General features: G+C 51.9%; 1 protein-coding gene across 8 annotated transcripts in view; it reads right to left on the bottom strand.

Moving 5' to 3' along the window:
• Positions 1 to 10,454, bottom strand: part of LOC144601199 (phosphatidylcholine:ceramide cholinephosphotransferase 1-like) — a 95,874-nt gene extending 85,420 nt beyond the window's left edge. For 2 of the 8 annotated variants that reach the window (XM_078413166.1, XM_078413174.1), the window contains exon 1: positions 4,561 to 4,615. The gene's annotated coding sequence lies outside the window, so the exon portion shown is untranslated. Of the gene's footprint in view, positions 1 to 3,377; positions 3,436 to 4,142; positions 4,254 to 4,560; positions 4,616 to 6,394; positions 6,521 to 6,817; positions 6,889 to 10,433 lie in introns of those variants that run through there. The other 6 variants (XM_078413172.1, XM_078413168.1, XM_078413173.1 and 3 more) reach the window with 6 other exon arrangements.
• Positions 10,455 to 17,163: the final 6,709 nt, after the last annotated feature.

Here is a 17,163-nt window from a genome sequence, read left to right as displayed (position 1 = left end):
TTTGTCCCACCCACCTTTTCCAGCTTTCTCTCCCCTATTCCAAATCTAAAGAAAGGTGCTGATCTACCAGAAGTTTACCAAAATACTGCCTGAACTAGAGGCTATTAGCTGTAATACATTCTGTCCTAAGTTGGACAAACTTGGATTGTTTTCCCCAGAACATTGGAGACTGAGGGAATGCCTGATAGAAGTATATAAAATTATGAGGCAAATTATGAGGGTGGACAATCAAAACCATTTTCAAAGGGTGGAAATGTCATATACTGGAGGACATAGCTTTAAGGCGAGAGACAAAGTTTAAAGGAGATGTGTGCAACAAGTTTCTTTTTATACAGAGAGTGATGGTGCCTGGAATGTGTTGTCAGTGGTGGAGTAGAGTCAGATTATGATAGTGGCATTTAAGAGACTTTTGCATAGGCACATCGATATGCAGGGAATGGAGGAATATGGATTACATGCAAGCAGAGGAGATTAATTTGGTATTATCTTCCACACTGCCATTGTGGGCTAATGGCTTGTTCCTGTACTGTACTGTGTTCTGTCTATTCCCTCTGCAGATGCTGCCTGACCCACTGTTTTCTACTTCAGATGAGCTCATCTTTGCAAAGGTGGGCTGTTACACAAAAGGGCAGAGAGAAAAATGAATTAAAAGGAGCATACAAAGGTCTTTAGATAGCAGGTGAATGAGACCAAGATATAAATTGAACATGTAATGAAGATGGATGTTATTCCTGTACTGAGGGGGATATCGGGTCAGAGGCTCAATACATTATTAAGGAATCAAGGTCACAGTCTAGTTCAACCAGTCAGTGGTCAGGAAGAGTTATACTGCAGGAGGCTAGGGAGCACGCTTGAGTCAGAACAGTAACAACGGCTTCAGTATTTTGCAAGGGCACTTTTCCTCTCCTGCATCCATATGCTCCTAAACAAATAGAACGGAAAACTTTTCCAAGGTTTGTTGAACAAATTCGAAAGTCCCCACTCTGATTTCCAGACCCATTAAAAGTAATGTAACTGCAAAGGAATATCCTGATGTCAGACACCATTCTCCTGTAATCCACTGTCATCTAATTCTTGTAAAATATATAACATTATAATTGTCAGGTCATTGTCAGGCCAAATTTATAATTGTCATTGTGACCCCTGCTGCACAATAGTGCATAAAACATTCTCAAGCCACATGATCTAATTCAGAAGCCAGATATGATGAAATGTTTTATTAAATCAAAATTTGACCAGGGTCGAACTCCACACCACATACAACATACTTAAACAATGGATATCTCTGTAGTCATTATTTTCACACACTAAATTACCATTTCTAGAATATATAACATCTATAAACAGAAAATACCCAAGACCCTTCACCCTTTTGTTCATATATTCAATGAACAAAAATTAACGCCGTCACTACAGATATTAGAAGGGACAAGTGATTGGTCAGAAGCAGGTTTTCAAGAAGTTTTTAAGGGATAAAATACCAAAATTTAAAGCATTGTTACCAATGTTGGGGCAAAAACAGTACAAGGGCATAGAGGTAAAGGAGCAGCTGTTAGATGGTGTTCAGGATAGAAGGTTAGCTGGTGTTAGGGATACAAAATCTTGTGGTAGGTGAAGCCAGAAAAGTATCAATCAATCCCAGGAATGAAAGTTTGAACCAAGAGTAAATAAACCAGCAAGCACGGGTAAAGACAAAGTTAAAATGAAGTTGCTCAATTAGTAACAAATTACACGTGGCTTTCATTATAGATTAGAAATTCTTCTGACTTTCAATGATTCCTATTTTAATAAAACTTTACTGCACGGTGAAACAATAGGTTGCACCCCAGCAATTGTGCCAAAAAGCATCTATTTGGAGCCAAACCTGTAAACCATACAAATAGAGAAAATATGGTGCAATCAACCCAGGTCACATGCATATTTTGCTGAAACAATAACAGAGACTAACTACCTGTAACAAATGCAGCAAAAAACAATTTATAAACATTTCAAAAAAGTGTGCAACAGCCAACACTTCTACAGTAGAACTCAATGTCCTTCATAATGCATACAGAATGTGAAGTGGGTCAGGTCTTGTGATTCCATTATTTACTTTAATCCATAATCTTTAATCACAAGTCTGCAAAATTGCAAATGCCAAAAAAAAGGCTGAAGAGTTATACATCTCTATTTATAGTTAACAGATCAATCTAGGACCAGGAGCTTACAATGCAGCTGTCTACTGTTGAGTAAATTTGCAGGACAGTTCATACACAATAAATATAACGTCCACAAATGTTCTCAGGCTGGCAACTTCAATCCTCAGGTAGTCCCTAGCACATATGGCTAGACAAATTGTATTTCACATCTAAACTTTACTCCAGAAGTTATTGTTGTTTCTATCCGCTCCTTATGGTCCTGTTAATAACAGATTGAAAACACACAAAGTTTTGGGATGGAAAAGAGAGGTTTGGGTGAGGCAGGGCCTGGCAAGCGATAGGTGGTTACAAATGAGGGGTATGATTGTCAAATGGTGGAGATAGTGACAAAATGTTGAAGTGAAATGGAAGCCAAAAGGCATGGCAAGGGGAAAAGAAGGAGCAAAGAAAAGGGAAAAGGGGATTCTGAAGAGGGAAGGGTGAGAGATGAGTGGAAGGGGGGTGGAGCGTGGGTGAGAGGGGTAGTGGGAGAAATGTGCAAGCACTGGGGGTGGGATTAGAAGGGGTCAAGGGGTGGGGCCAAAGGGACTGGACATGGTGACAAAGGCTAGAGGTGAAAAGGAGTCAAAACAGTATCACATAAGAAGTGTGAAATGTAAAGCCAGAGGAAGGGATATGGACAAACTGAGATATTTTACATATGTTTTTGAAATATAGCAAAAAAGGCATGCCTAAATGGTAAACAGAAAAGTCTGGATAAGAAATTAACAGTTTTTGTTGAAAATGTGCCCAGGTTAGCATTTAAACAAGAATTTTATAGACAAATAACACTAAATCTTTCAATGGAACATGTACCTTTTGTTTCCCCATTGGTAGTCTCTCAGGACCAGGGCAACTTTCTACCACTATCGGACAACAGCTATCAAATAGTATCACCATAAACTTCACAATATTGCGGAAACTTTTACTTATTATTAAATGCAATAAAATCACTGGCACTATTTTGTTGTTGTTAAGGTTCTAAACTGCGAAAGTACTAAAAGTTAAAGTAACACGAAGAAAATCTAGGCCTTAATGGCAATGATTGTTCGTTTGCTTCTTTAAGTGGCAGCTTGACAAAATTAGCAGCTGCTTGGCCACGGCGATCAACCACACCCACAGTACGGGTCAAACAACAGCGGCAACATCCTGGTTTCCGCAAACAGCATCTAGTTTACAAGTTTAAAATTATCAACTAACCGACGTCTGGACGAAGTGAAATGTTTTCATTCCATTAAAAAAAAACTCATCTCGGCCGTGTGAAGGCACTGCTGACACAAAAGTTGTGACTTTACCACTTCCCAGCAATCAGAAGAAAAAAATCCGCTTCTTTACGTTAAATTTCCTTCATCGGGAGGAGCTTGATTATTTAACCAAGTCGCTACATCTGGGTAGGCTGTAACCTAATCTGTGGACACCACTCGCAAGTTCACACGCACAAACGATTTTTACTATGGATTTCAACCCAACCCTGTTCATCGCATGGGCCGAGATTGCAACATACACAACGCGTCAGCGACTTGTCCCAGTGAACTCAACCTGTGACCATGCCGTACACACACAAAAAACAACGGAAGGTGATTAATAATTGTGTATTGTAATATTTCCACACACACTTTTGCAATGAAGGGGATTAATAATTATATGCATTACAATATTTTCACACGCACTGTTGTAGGAAAGTAATAAAGAATTGTGCATTGCAATCTCCACACTTTTCCAGGAAGGTGATTAATAAGTTTGCGTTGTAATATTTCCACACGCACTTTTTTGCACGTTGATTAATAATTGTGCCTTGCAATACTTTCATACTTTCTCTCGCACACACACAAACACACACTTTCCAGGAAGGCGACGAATAATTTGGCATTGCAATATTTCCACACGCGGGCTGGCCCTGCATTAACTCTTGCCGTGTGTTTACAGCCCCCGCTTTTAATTAACTGCGTGCGGACTTTTGCAAACCTTCCGTCGCCGAGAATTTGGATCCCAGGGGGGGAAAAGACACTCAAGAGCGGCTTCACTTCAGCTTCCCGGGGCAGCAACAACTTGGCTCGGACCGGACACCCTCACCACCGGGCTGTCACCCTGCCCTCCTTGGAGGGAGGGGAGTGCACGGAAACTTTTACCGTCACGGGGGGGGGGGGGGGGGGGGGGGGGTCATCGGGCAGACGGATCCTCGCAGCCCAGGGGGTGGGGGGGGGATTCCCAGCGCGGTGAGGGAGTGAGATAGCGACACGGTGCAGTTGCCTCCCCTCCACACCCTCCTGTTGCGCAGCCTCCTCCGCCGGCCGGGGATGGGGGCAGAGAGGGAGGGAGAGAGACGTCGCTCCCGGGCGGGGGGACGTGGAGGGGACGGACGGGCGGGTCTTCACTCACTCACCCACCGCCCGCGAATGTTCCGCTGGGGCCGCGCGCTCCTCCCGCTACAACTCAACTCAGCGCGCGTTCCCGCTCCCTCCCTCCCCCCCCCAGCCCGCGCGCCGCCGCCGCCGCTTCAGCCTTGCTCGTGCACGCGCTCCTCCTCCTCCCCCTCCCCTCCTCGCACCAGCTTGCGCTTCTGCCGCCCCGCCCCCCCTTTCACCTCACCCCCCTCGTCACTCACCCCTCCCCTCACTCCCATCCCCCCTCATTCTCTCCCCTCCTCACCTCACTCTCTCCCCTCACTCCCATCCCCCCTCACTCCCATCCCTCCTCACTCTCACCCCCTCCACTCCTCACTCCCATCTCACTCTCATCCCTCCTCACTCTCACTCCTCCCCTCCTCACTCCCATCCCCCCTCACTCCCATCCCTCCTCACTCTCACCCCCTCCACTCCTCACTCCCATCTCACTCTCCTCCCCTCCTCACTCCCACCCCCCTCACTCCCATCCCTCCTCACTCTCACCCCCTCCACTCCTCACTTCTATCTCACTCTCATCCCTCCTCACTCTCACTCTCTCCCCTCCCCTCCTCACTCCCATCCCCCCTCACTCCCATCCCTCCTCACTCTCACCCCCTCCACTCCTCACTCCCATCTCACTCTCATCCCTCCTCACTCTCACCCCCTCCCCACTCCCTCTCCACTCCTCCCCATCTCACTCATCTCTCGTCCCCTCCTCACTCTAATCTTCACCCCTCCCCACTCTCACCCCATCCCCTCCCCATTCTCACTCCCTCCCCTCCTCACCTCTCACCCCTCCCCTCTCACTCACTCTCACCCTCCCCTCCTCACTCTCTCCCCTCCCCTCCTCACTCTCACCCCTCCCCTCCTCACTCTCACCCCTCCCCTCTCACGCTCACCCCTTCCCCTCACACTCACTCCTTCCCCTCTCTCACTCACTCTCACCCCTCCCCTCTCACTCACACCCCTCCCCTCTCACCCCTCCCCTCACCAGCTCATGCGCTGCTTCTCTCTCTCCCCCTTTCCCTCACACCCAGGGCGGCCACGGTGGCTCATCGCATGGGCCGTGATTGACGCGTCAGCGACTTATCCCAGTGAACGTAACCAGTCAGTGAACACCCCACACGAAAACAACGCGCATTTTTCCAGGAAGGCGATTAACAATTGTGTCTTACAATATCTCCACACACTTTTGCAGGAAGGCGATTAAGAATTGTGCCTTGCAATATTTACACAATATTTACACAGCCACAGGAAGACAATTGTGCATTACAATTTTCCATACACGTTTGCAGCTTAAGGTACATCGTTTCCACACATTTTTGCAGGAAGGTGATTAATAATTGTGCATTGGAATATTTTCACCCACACTTATGCAGTTTGACAATTGTGCATTGCAATATTTCCACACAAACTTTTGCAGGAAGGTGATTAATAATTGTGCATCGCAATATTTCCACACAAACTTTAAGAAAGGTGATTAATAATTGTGCATTGCAATATCTCCACACTTTTGCACGAAGGGATTAATAATTGTACATTGCAATATTCCCACACACCTTTGCATAAAGGGAATTAATAATTGTGCATTGCAATATTTTCACACTGTTGTAGGAAAGTGATGAAGAATTGTAAATTACAATATCTCCACACACACTTTTCCACGAAGATGGTTAATAATTGTGCCTTGCAATACTTTCTCTCTCTCGCACACACAATTTTCCAGGAAGGCGATGAATAATTTGGCATTGCAATATTTCCAAACGCGGGCTGGCCCTGTGTTTACAACTCCCGCTCCGGCTTTTAATTAACTGCGTGTTGGCTTTTGCAAACCTTCCGTCGCCGAGAATTTAAGATCCCGGGGAAAAGACACTCAAGAGTGGCTTCACTTCAGCTTCCCGAGGTAGTAACTTGGCTCGGACGCGCCTGGTTAACCCCAGCAGCGGGTTGTCACCCTCCGTCCTTCCGTCCTCCCCGCGGAGTTGGGGCGGGGAGTACACGGAAACTTTTACCGTCACGGCGGGCGGGCGGGGGGGTCGTCGTCCACCCGGATCCTCGCAGCCCAGGGTGGGGGGGGGGATTCCCAGCGCGGGGAGGGAGGGACACGGTGCAGTTGCCTCCCCTCCACATCCTCCTGTTGCGCAGCCTCCTCCGGCCGGGGGTGGGGGCAGAGAGGGAGGGAGGGAGGGAGACGTCGCTCCCGGGCGGCGGGGCCGGGGGGACGTGGAGGGGATGGACGGGCGGGTCTTCACTCACCCACCGCCCGCGGTGACGGTCACGAATGTTCCGCTGGGGCCGCGCGCTCCCGCTCCAACTCAACTCAGCGCGCGCTCCCGCTCCCCCCCCCAGCCCGCGCGCCGCCGCTTCAGCCTTGCTCGTGCACGTGCGCGCGCGCTCCTCCCCCCCCCCTCGCACCGGCTCATGCGCTTCTGCCGCCCCCCCCCGTCCCTCCCCCTCCCCCTCACCTCACACTCCCCCCTCACCTCACACTCCCCCCTCACCTCACACTCCCCCCTCACCTCACACTCCCCCCTCACCTCACACATCCCCCTCACCTCACACATCCCCCTCACCTCACACTCCCCCCTCACCTCACACTCCCCCCTCACCTCACACATCCCCCTCACCTCACCCTCCCCTCACCTCACACATCCCCCCTCACCTCACACTCCCCCCTCACCTCACACATCCCCCCTCACCTCACACTCCCCCCTCACCTCACACATCCCCCTCACCTCACACTCCCCCCTCACCTCACACATCCCCCTCACCTCACACTCCCCCCTCACCTCACACCCCCCCCTCACCTCACACACCCCCCTCACCTCACACATCCCCCTCACCTCACACATCCCCCTCACCTCACACTCCCCCCTCCCCTCACCTCACACTCCCCCCTCACCTCACACATCCCCCTCACCTCACACTCCCCCCTCACCTCACACTCCCCCCCTCACCTCACACTCCCCCCTCACCTCACACATCCCCCTCACCTCACACCCCCCTCACCTCACACATCCCCCTCACCTCACACTCCCCCCCTCACCTCACACTCCCCCCTCACCTCACACATCCCCCTCACCTCACACTCCCCCCTCACCTCACACATCCCCCTCACCTCACACTCCCCCCCTCACCTCACACTCCCCCCTCACCTCACACATCCCCCTCACCTCACACTCCCCCCCTCACCTCACACTCCCCCCTCACCTCACACATCCCCCTCACCTCACACTCCCCCCTCACCTCACACTCCCCCCTTACCACACACTCCCCCCTCACCTCACACTCCCCCTCACCTCACACTCCCCCCCTCACCTCACACTCCCCCCTTACCACACTCCCCCCTCACCTCACACTCCCCCCCTCACCTCACACTCCCCCCTCACCTCACACTCCCCCCTCACCTCACACTCCCCCCTCACCTCACACTCCCCCCTCACCTCACACTCCCCCCCCACCTCACCTCACACCCCCCACACCTCACCTCACACCCCCCACACCTCACCTCACATCCCCCCTCACCTCACACATCCCCCCTCACCTCACACATCCCCCCTCACCTCACCCTCACCTCACCTCACACATCCCCCTCACCTCACACATCCCCCTCACCTCACCCTCCCCTCACCTCACACATCCCCCTCACCTCACCCTCACCTCACCCCCCCCCCCCCACACCTCCCCCCCCCTCACCTCACCCCCCCCCACACCTCACCCCCCCCCCACACCTCACCCCCCCCTCACCTCACATTTCCCCCTCACCTCACCCCCCCTTCACCTCACCTCACACTTCCCCCTCACCTCACCCCCCCCCTCACCTCACACCCCCCACACCTCACACATCCCCCTCACCTCACACATCCCCCTCACCTCACCCCCCCCACACCTCACCCCCCCCTCACCTCACACTTCCCCCCCACCTCACCCTCACCTCACCCCCCCTCACCTCACATTTCCCCCTCACCTCACCCCCCCTTCACCTCACCTCTCACCCCCCCCTCACCTCACACCCCCCACACCTCACACTTCCCCCTCACCTCACACTTCCCCCTCACCTCACACTCCCCCTCACACTCCCCCCTCACCTCACACTCCCCCCTCACCTCACCCCCCCTCACCACACACTTCCCCCACACCTCACCCCCCCTCACCTCACACCCCCCCCCTCACCACTCCCCCCTCACCTCACACTCCCCCCTCACCTCACACCCCTGCCCTCACCCCCCCACCTCACCTCACCCCCCCCCTCACCTCACACCCCTGCCCTCACCCCCCCACCTCACGTCACACCCTCCCTCACCTCACACATCCCCCTCACCTCACACCCCCCCCTCACCTCACCCCCCCCCTCACCTCACACATCCCCCTCACCTCACCCTCACCTCACCTCACACATCCCCCTCACCTCACACATCCCCCTCACCTCACCCTCACCTCACCCCCCCCCACACCTCACCCCCCCTCACCTCACACTTCCCCCTCACCTCACCCTCACCTCACCCCCCCCCCCCACACCTCACCCCCCCCTCACCTCACATTTCCCCCTCACCTCACCTCACCCCCCCTTCACCTCACCTCACACTTCCCCCTCACCTCACCCCCCCCCCTCACCTCACACCCCCCACACCTCACACTTCCCCCTCACCTCACACTTCCCCCTCACCTCACACTTCCCCCACACCTCACTGCCCCCACACCTCACCCCCCCCCTCACCTCACACCCCCCCTCACCTCACACCCCCCTCACCTCACCTCACCTCACACCCTCCTCACCTCACACCGCCCCTCTCCTCACCACCCCCACTCACCTCCCCCTCACCACTCACCTCACCTCACCAACCCACTCACCTCACCCCCCCCCTCACCTCACCACCCCCCTCACCTCACCCCTCCCCTCACCTCACTGCCTTCTCAGCTCACCCCCCCAATCATCTCACGGCCCCCTCACATCACCCCCCCCCCCTCACCTCACACTTCCCCCTCACCTCACCCCCCCCACCTCCACCTCACGTGTCACACTCACCTCACCCACCCTCCCTCTCACCTCACCCCCTCACCCCCTCACCTCACTCCCCCTCACCTCACCCCCTCACCTCACCCCCTCACCTCACTTCCCCCCCACACCTCACCCCCTCACCTCACTCCCCCCCTCACCTCCCCCCTCCTCCTCCCTCCCCTCCACCCACTCCCCCTACCCCTCCCCCCACCCCTTCCCCCCTCCATCTCTCCCCCCCTCCACTCCCCTCCCATCCACCACCATCCCCTTCCCACCAACACCCACCCCCCTCCCCTCCACCCCCTCCCACCAACATCCACCCCCTCCCACCAACATCCACCCCACCAACCACTCCCCCCCAATACTCTCTCCCCCCCAATACTCTCTCCCCCCCAATACTCTCCCCCCCCAATACCCACCCCCCTCCCCCAATACCCTCTCCCCTCCTCAATACCCACCCCCTCCCCCAATACCCTCTCGCCTCCTCAATACCCCCCCCCTCCCCAATACCCACCCCCCCTCCCCCAATACCCTCTCCCCTCCTCAATACCCACCCCCCTCCCCAATACCCACCCCCCTCCACCAATACCCTCTCCCCTCCTCAATACCCACCCCCCTCCCCAATACCCACCCCCTCCCCAATACCCTCTCCCCTCCTCAATACCCACCCCCTCCCCCAATACCCTCTCCCCTCCTCAATACCCTCCCCAATACCCTCTCCCCTCCCCCAATACCCTCCCCAATCCCCTCCCCCAATACCCTCTCCCCTCCCCAATACCCTCTCCCCTCCTCAATACCCACGCCCCTCCCCAATACCCTCCCCCAACAGCCCGCGCGTTGCTCGTCTCTGTCTGTCTCCCGCGCTCCGCTCACCTGGAGCCGCCGGATCCCGGGGCGCGCGCCCTCTCCTCTCTCCCCGGGGCGCGCGCCCTCTCCTCTCTCCCCGGGGCGCGCGCTCTCCCCCCCCACCCCTGGCGCTTCCATCCCCGGGGCGCGCGCTCCCCCCCCCACCCCGGGCGCTTCCATCCCCGGGGCGCGCGCTCCCCCCCCACCCTGGGCGCTTCCATTCCCGGGGCGCGCGCTCCCCCCCCACCCTGGGCGCTTCCATCCCCGGGGCGCGCGCTCTCCCCCACCCCCGGGCGCTTCCCACTCCCACTCCACCTCCCCTTGTTTTGTTATCGCAACGGAGGGGGATTTCCTCGCCGCTCACAATCAATCCACCGGCACCTCGGGCGGCGCACCCACGATCACCTGCGGCACAGGCAGCCGCCCGCACGTGCATTCTTGTGTATGTCTGTGTCCCTCGCACGTGCAGGTGTCTACCCCCTTCACACACGTGCATGGGTCTCGCCCCTCTCGCACATGCATGTGTCTACCCCCTCACACACATGCATGTGTCTACCCCATTCACACATGCATGTGTCTACCCCATTCACACACATGCATGTGTCTACCCCCTCACACACATGCATGTGTCTACCCCATTCACACACATGCATGTGTCTACCCCCTCACACACATGCATGTGTCTACCCCCGTTCGCACACATGCATGTGTCTACCCCCTCACACACATGCATGTGTCTACCCCGTTCACACACATGCATGTGTCTACACCCATTCACACACATGCATGTGTCTACCCCCATTCACACACATGCATGTGTCTACCCCCACTCACACATGCATGTGTCTACCCCCCACTCTCGCACCTGCATGTGTATGTGCATCCCCCCGCACGTGCATGTATCTACCCCCTCTCGCAAGTGCATGTGTCTATCCTTGCACGTGTATGTGTCTACCCCCCTCGCACGTGCATGTGTCTACCCGGCTGACACACATGCATGTGTCTACCCTGCTCACACATGCATGTGTCTACCCCACTCTTGCATGTGTCTACCCGCCTCTCACTAGTGCATGTGTCTATCCTTGCACCTGCATGTGTCTACTCCCCTTCGCACGTGCATTTGTCTACCCCCCCTCACACACATGCAGGTGTACCCCGCTCATACATGCATGTGTCTACCCTCCTCACACACATGCATGTGTCTACCCCGCTCACACACATGCATGTGTCTACCCCGCTCACAACGCATGCATGTGTCTACCTTCCTCGCACCCATGCATGTGTCTACCCCGCTCACACACATGCATGTGTTTACCCTCTTCACACACATGCATGTGTCTACCCCCTCTCATACATGCATGTGCATCCCCCCCCCCGCATGTGCATGTGTCCATCTCCCCCCCTCGCACATGCATGTGTCGACCCCCCCCCCCCCCCGCATGTGTGTGTCTCTCTCTTCTCTCCCCCCCCCCCCCCCCCCCCCCCCCCCCCGGCATGTGTGTCTGTGCATGTGTGCAAATAGGAAGCCGCTCGGCCCCTAGGGGCCAGTATCAGGTTGCAGGACGCGCCTCTGTCATTCTCTTTCATTGAGGACAACACAGATGGTGTCAGCAGCTACAATAAACAGCTACCTTTCAAGAGAGAGCTAGATAGAGCTCTTAAGGATAGCGGAGTCAGGGGGTATGGGGAGAAGGCAGGAACGGGGTACTGATTGAGAATGATCAGCCATGATCACATTGAATGGTGGTGCTGGCTCGAAGGGCCGAATGGCCTACTCCTGCACCTATTGTCTATTGTCTACCTACATGTTAACAAACTCATTACAAAAAACTGATTGTGTAGATGCAAGTTTATCATTGGGGTTATCAAGTGGGTATCTCCTTTCACTCCTTTCAAGTGGTGTTTCTTTGGGATAGGCCCACAACCTATCGGGAAAGCTCAACAGTTAGTTCTGGCGTCCCAGGACAACCCCTCTCAATACCTGCTCACACCACCTATTATGCTACAGGTCCAGTCCCGATTCTTAGCAAATATCTTCTGGAAACCTATGAGGAGGACATCCACCAGTTTTCCCTCATTGACAGCAGTAAAGTCTTCAAATAATGAAATCTGGTCAATTTTAATTTGCCTGAATGCTTTGATATATCATAAATGTTCAGCTACAATGTGTTTAATAATAACTTTTAAGCGTTCCCTTGGACAAAGGGGTGACAGTGGTGCAGCGGTAGACTTGCTGCCTTACAGCGCCAGAAACTTCGGATTGATCCTGATGGTGCTACCTGTTCGGAGTTTTTAACGCTCTCCCTGTGACCATGTTTTTAACATTCTCCCATTGAGAAACCAATTTCACAAACATAATGTTTCTGGGGTCGAGCCTTGATACCAATAAGACAGAAGAATACCATGCTAATTTTATGGCCACTTAACACAGACAAATCATGATTTTGTCTCTGGAACTCTTGAGCTAAAATGTTGAGAACTATATTCTCCACTCTCTCTTTGCCTTTGCTATACCTATTGTACTTGAGTTTGGCTTGATTGTATTTCTGTATGGTTTTATCTGATTTGACTGGGGTAGTGTGCAAAACAAAGCGTTTCACTGTACTCGGTACACCCTGTAACAATAATAACTATAAACATAAGTAGACAAATGTTGGCATGTCTGGTTGGAGCGATGACTGAACATATTCTGTTACCAGCATCTAGAAACCATCTTCAATGTCGCTTTTCTGAGGAATTTATGAATTACGAGAATTTCTGCCACAAACAGTTTTATTAAAAAACCTAAACTTAGAATTCGATGATCAGCATCTATTCTATATGTGCAAATTGTGCATTTATAGTGCTTTTTTGTTGTTTGAAATCACACCATTATAAAACTGGACAGAGACCTCCTTAAGTAAGGCACATTGGCATGTGTGATTTTTCTCTGATATAGTCGCCACAGCTAAAGGTGTTACTGATGCACATCGCATATTTCTACCTTTATCGACCTAATTTGGAGTTTTCAGATGTAACCCACATTTGTCACGGTACAATCACAGTACAACACGGAGCACACCAAAACCTTTTTTGAAATCACACTTGTATCTGTGTAAAGGGATACTCTGCTGACATTGGGAGAATTGACCGAACTATTTCAGAGCGGACTGCAGGCTGCTCTAACATCTTCCAAAGTTCACAGAGGCGCTAGAACGAACAATGAATGCTATCTTCATCATATAGCAGCAGAAAAACTCATTCCGTGGTATCTCCTGCGGTGCCACTTTTGGTAGAGATCCCATTACTGGAGGTGTTACTTTGGCAATGACTTGGCACACAAAGTATGTTAGGAATCTCAAGGCACGAAACAAAGATGTGCCCATCAGCAAAGAGACCATGTCCACAGACCCGACAGAGATGTGTAGCAAGGAACCTGCAGATGATGATTTAAACCGAAGATAGACTCAAAATGCTGGAGTAACTCAGCGGGGACAGGCAGCATCTCTGGAGAGGAATGGGTGATGTTTCGGATCGAGACCCTTCTTCAGATTGAAAGTCAAGGGAAAGGGAAACGGAAACGAGAGATATAGATGATGTAGAGAGATATAGAACAAATGAATGAAAGATATGCAAAAAGCAACGATAATAAAGGAAACAGGCCATTGTTAGCTGTAGCTAAGTGAGAATGAAAGCTGGGGTGACATGGGTGGGGGAGGGATGGAGAGAGGGAATGCAGGGTTTCTTTAAGTGAGAGGAATCAATAGTCATACCCCTGGTTGTAAGCTGCCCAAGCAAAAAATGAAATGAAATGGAGGAGGCCTAGGACAGAAAGGTCAGTATGGGAATGTGAATTAAAGTGTTTAGCAACCAGGCGGACTGGGTGAAGGTGTTCAGCGAAATGATCGCCCAGCCTACGTTTGGTCTCGCCGATGTACAAATGTCCACGTCTTGAACAACGGATACAGTAGATGAGGTGGAGGAGGTGCAGGTGAACCTCTGCCTAACCAGAAAAGACTTGGTGTCCCTGGACAGGGTCGAGGGAGGAGGTAAAGGGACAGGTGTTGCATCTCCTGCGGTTGCAGGAGAAGGTACCTGTGGATGGGGGTGGTTTGGGTGAGGACGTGTTAACCAGGGAGTTGCGGAGGGAACGGTCTCTGTGGAAGGCAGAAAGGAGTGGAGATGGGAAGATGTGACTAGTCGTGGGATCCCATTGGGGTGGCAAAAATGTTGGAGGATTATGTTTATGTGATGGCTGATGGGATGAAAGGTAAGGACTAGGGGGACTCTTGTTACTCCTGCATTTTGTGTCAACCCTACAGAGATGCTGCTTTTCGACTTTTCGACTTTAGAGATACAGCATGGAAACAGGCCCTTCTGCCCACCGATTCCATGCCGACCAGCGATCACTAGTACTATCCTACACACTGGAGAAATTGTACAGAATCCAATTAACCTGCATGTCTTTGGACTGGGGGAAGCCGGAGCACCTGGACAAAACTCACGAGGTCACAGGGAGAACGTACAAACTACAAAACTGGACAGGATGTCTGCCTGTTATGCACGGAACTGTTGACTTTGCCTGATTTGCAGGCAGTCATTGACTACACCTGCAGCAACAAGGTCCCCCATTAATAATGCAGTCCTTGTCCTCAGCAGAAAAAGTTTTTCATTCCTTCAATGTTCAGGTTATGTGAATCATCAGATTTTGCTAACGATGAATGCCATGTTTCCAGGAAGAACACATGATTTTTTCCTGCTCTGGGAGACACACCCCATAGTTGTCAGCGATAAGGACCTTGGGGAGTCCATCAGGCACGCACTTAAAATATTCCTGCTGCATTAAATATACCATAGATACATGGGTTTGGTGTTGAAAACTTTGGGGAAAATGTCTCTTAGACCGTAAGACATAGAACATAGAAAATAGGTGCAGGAGGAGGCCATTCGGCCCTTCGAGCCAGCACCGCTATTCATTGTGATCATGGCTGATCATCACAATCAGTAACCTGTGCCCAATGTCTCCCATATCCCTTGATTCCACTAGCCCCCAGAGCTCTGTCTAACTCTCTCTTAAATTCATCCAGTGATTTGGCCTCCACTGCCCTCTGTGGCAGAGAATTGAACACAAATTCGCAATTCTCTGGGTGAAAAATCTCCTTCTCGCCTCAGTTTTAAATGGCCTCCCCTAAATGGGAGCAGAATTAGGCCATTTGAACCTCCGTCATTCAATCATGGCTGATCTATCTTTCCCTCTCAACCCCATTCTCCTGCCTTCTCCCCGTAACCTTTGACGCCATTACTAATCAGGAAACTATCCATCTCCCCCTTAAAAATGACCCAATGTAAACAGATGAGCAGGATGTGTAGGAAGGAACTGCAGATGCTGGTTTATACCGATGATAGAAAACAAAGTGATGGATGGAGTAACTCAGTGGGTCAGGCAGCATCACCGGGAAAAAAGGAATGGGTTTGGGATCAGCAAGATAACCCTTCTCTCCAGAGATACCGCCTGTCTCGCTGAGTTACTCCAGCATTACGTGTCAAACCCCTACTTAACTTGCACTTGATATCAATTCATGATCCTACCACAGCTGCTGAGTGCCACTATAAACCAGAGCCACACAGATATCACAATAGTGAAGAACTCTAATGGTCTTCTAAAAATAAGATTCCCATGCCTCCATCAGTTTTGGGGCTTCCTGCAATTTATCTGTTTCAGGTGCTGAAAATCCATTGTTGTTTGCATGCTGCACGACCTAGCAATCACAGCCATTGTCAGAGATGTGCGACAGATCTGGGCCTGTACTCGTTGGATGAAGGGGTGGGGGGGGGGGGGGGTCACATAGAAACCTGCCATATAATGAAAGGCCTGGATAGAGTGGATGTGGAGAGCATGGTTCCGCTTTGTGGTAAAGTCCAGGACCAGCAGGCATAGCCTCAGAATAAAAGGACGTACTTTGAGAAAGGAGACGAGGAGGAATTTTAGCCAGAAGGTGGTGAATATGTTGAATTTCAATGCCACAGGTGATTGTGGATGCCAAGACATTGGGTATTTTTTTAAATGGTGATTGATAGGTTCTTGATTAGTAAGGGAGTCAAAGATTACAGGGAGAAGACAGGAGAATGGGGTTGAGAGGGAAGGATAGATCAGTCATGATTGAATGGCGGAGTAGATTCGATGGGCTGAATGGCCTAATTCTGCTCCTATGATTTACGAATGTATGAACTTATGAAAAAAGGCAGACCGTGACTGTTCTTGAAAAGGAGGGAATGAGATTATAATGTGTCATCTGGGTTCTCTCAGCTGGTAAACTGTGCTGATGTTAATGATTGCAGTGTGGGGAGGAGGGCTCACTTTGGCTGCATTTGGAGCTACAATTTGGCATACTTAGAGTCAGAGTCACAGAGTGATACAGCGTGGTAACAGGCCCTTCGGCCCAACTTGCCCACACCAGCCAACATGTCCCAGCTACACTAGTCCCACCTGCCTGCGTTTGGTCCATATCCCTGCAAACTTGTCCATTCCATGTACCTGTCCAAGTGTTTGTTAAATGTTGCAATAGTACCTGCCTTAACTGCCTCCTCTGGCAGATCGTTCCATACACCCACCACCCTTTGTGTGAAAAGGATATCCCTCAGATTCCTATTAAATCATTTCCCCTTCACCTTGGCCCTCGATTCACCTACTCCCCCCCTCAACTCCATCCAAGGACCCAAACAGTCTTTCCAGATGAGACAGAGGTTCACCTGCACCTCCTCCAACCTCATCTATTGT

Source organism: Rhinoraja longicauda, chromosome 16 (assembly GCF_053455715.1).
Source record: "Rhinoraja longicauda isolate Sanriku21f chromosome 16, sRhiLon1.1, whole genome shotgun sequence".
Classification (NCBI taxonomy): Eukaryota; Metazoa; Chordata; class Chondrichthyes; order Rajiformes; family Arhynchobatidae; genus Rhinoraja; species Rhinoraja longicauda.
Note: the sequence above shows the minus strand (reverse complement) of the source record. Positions and strands in the feature narration are given on the sequence as shown.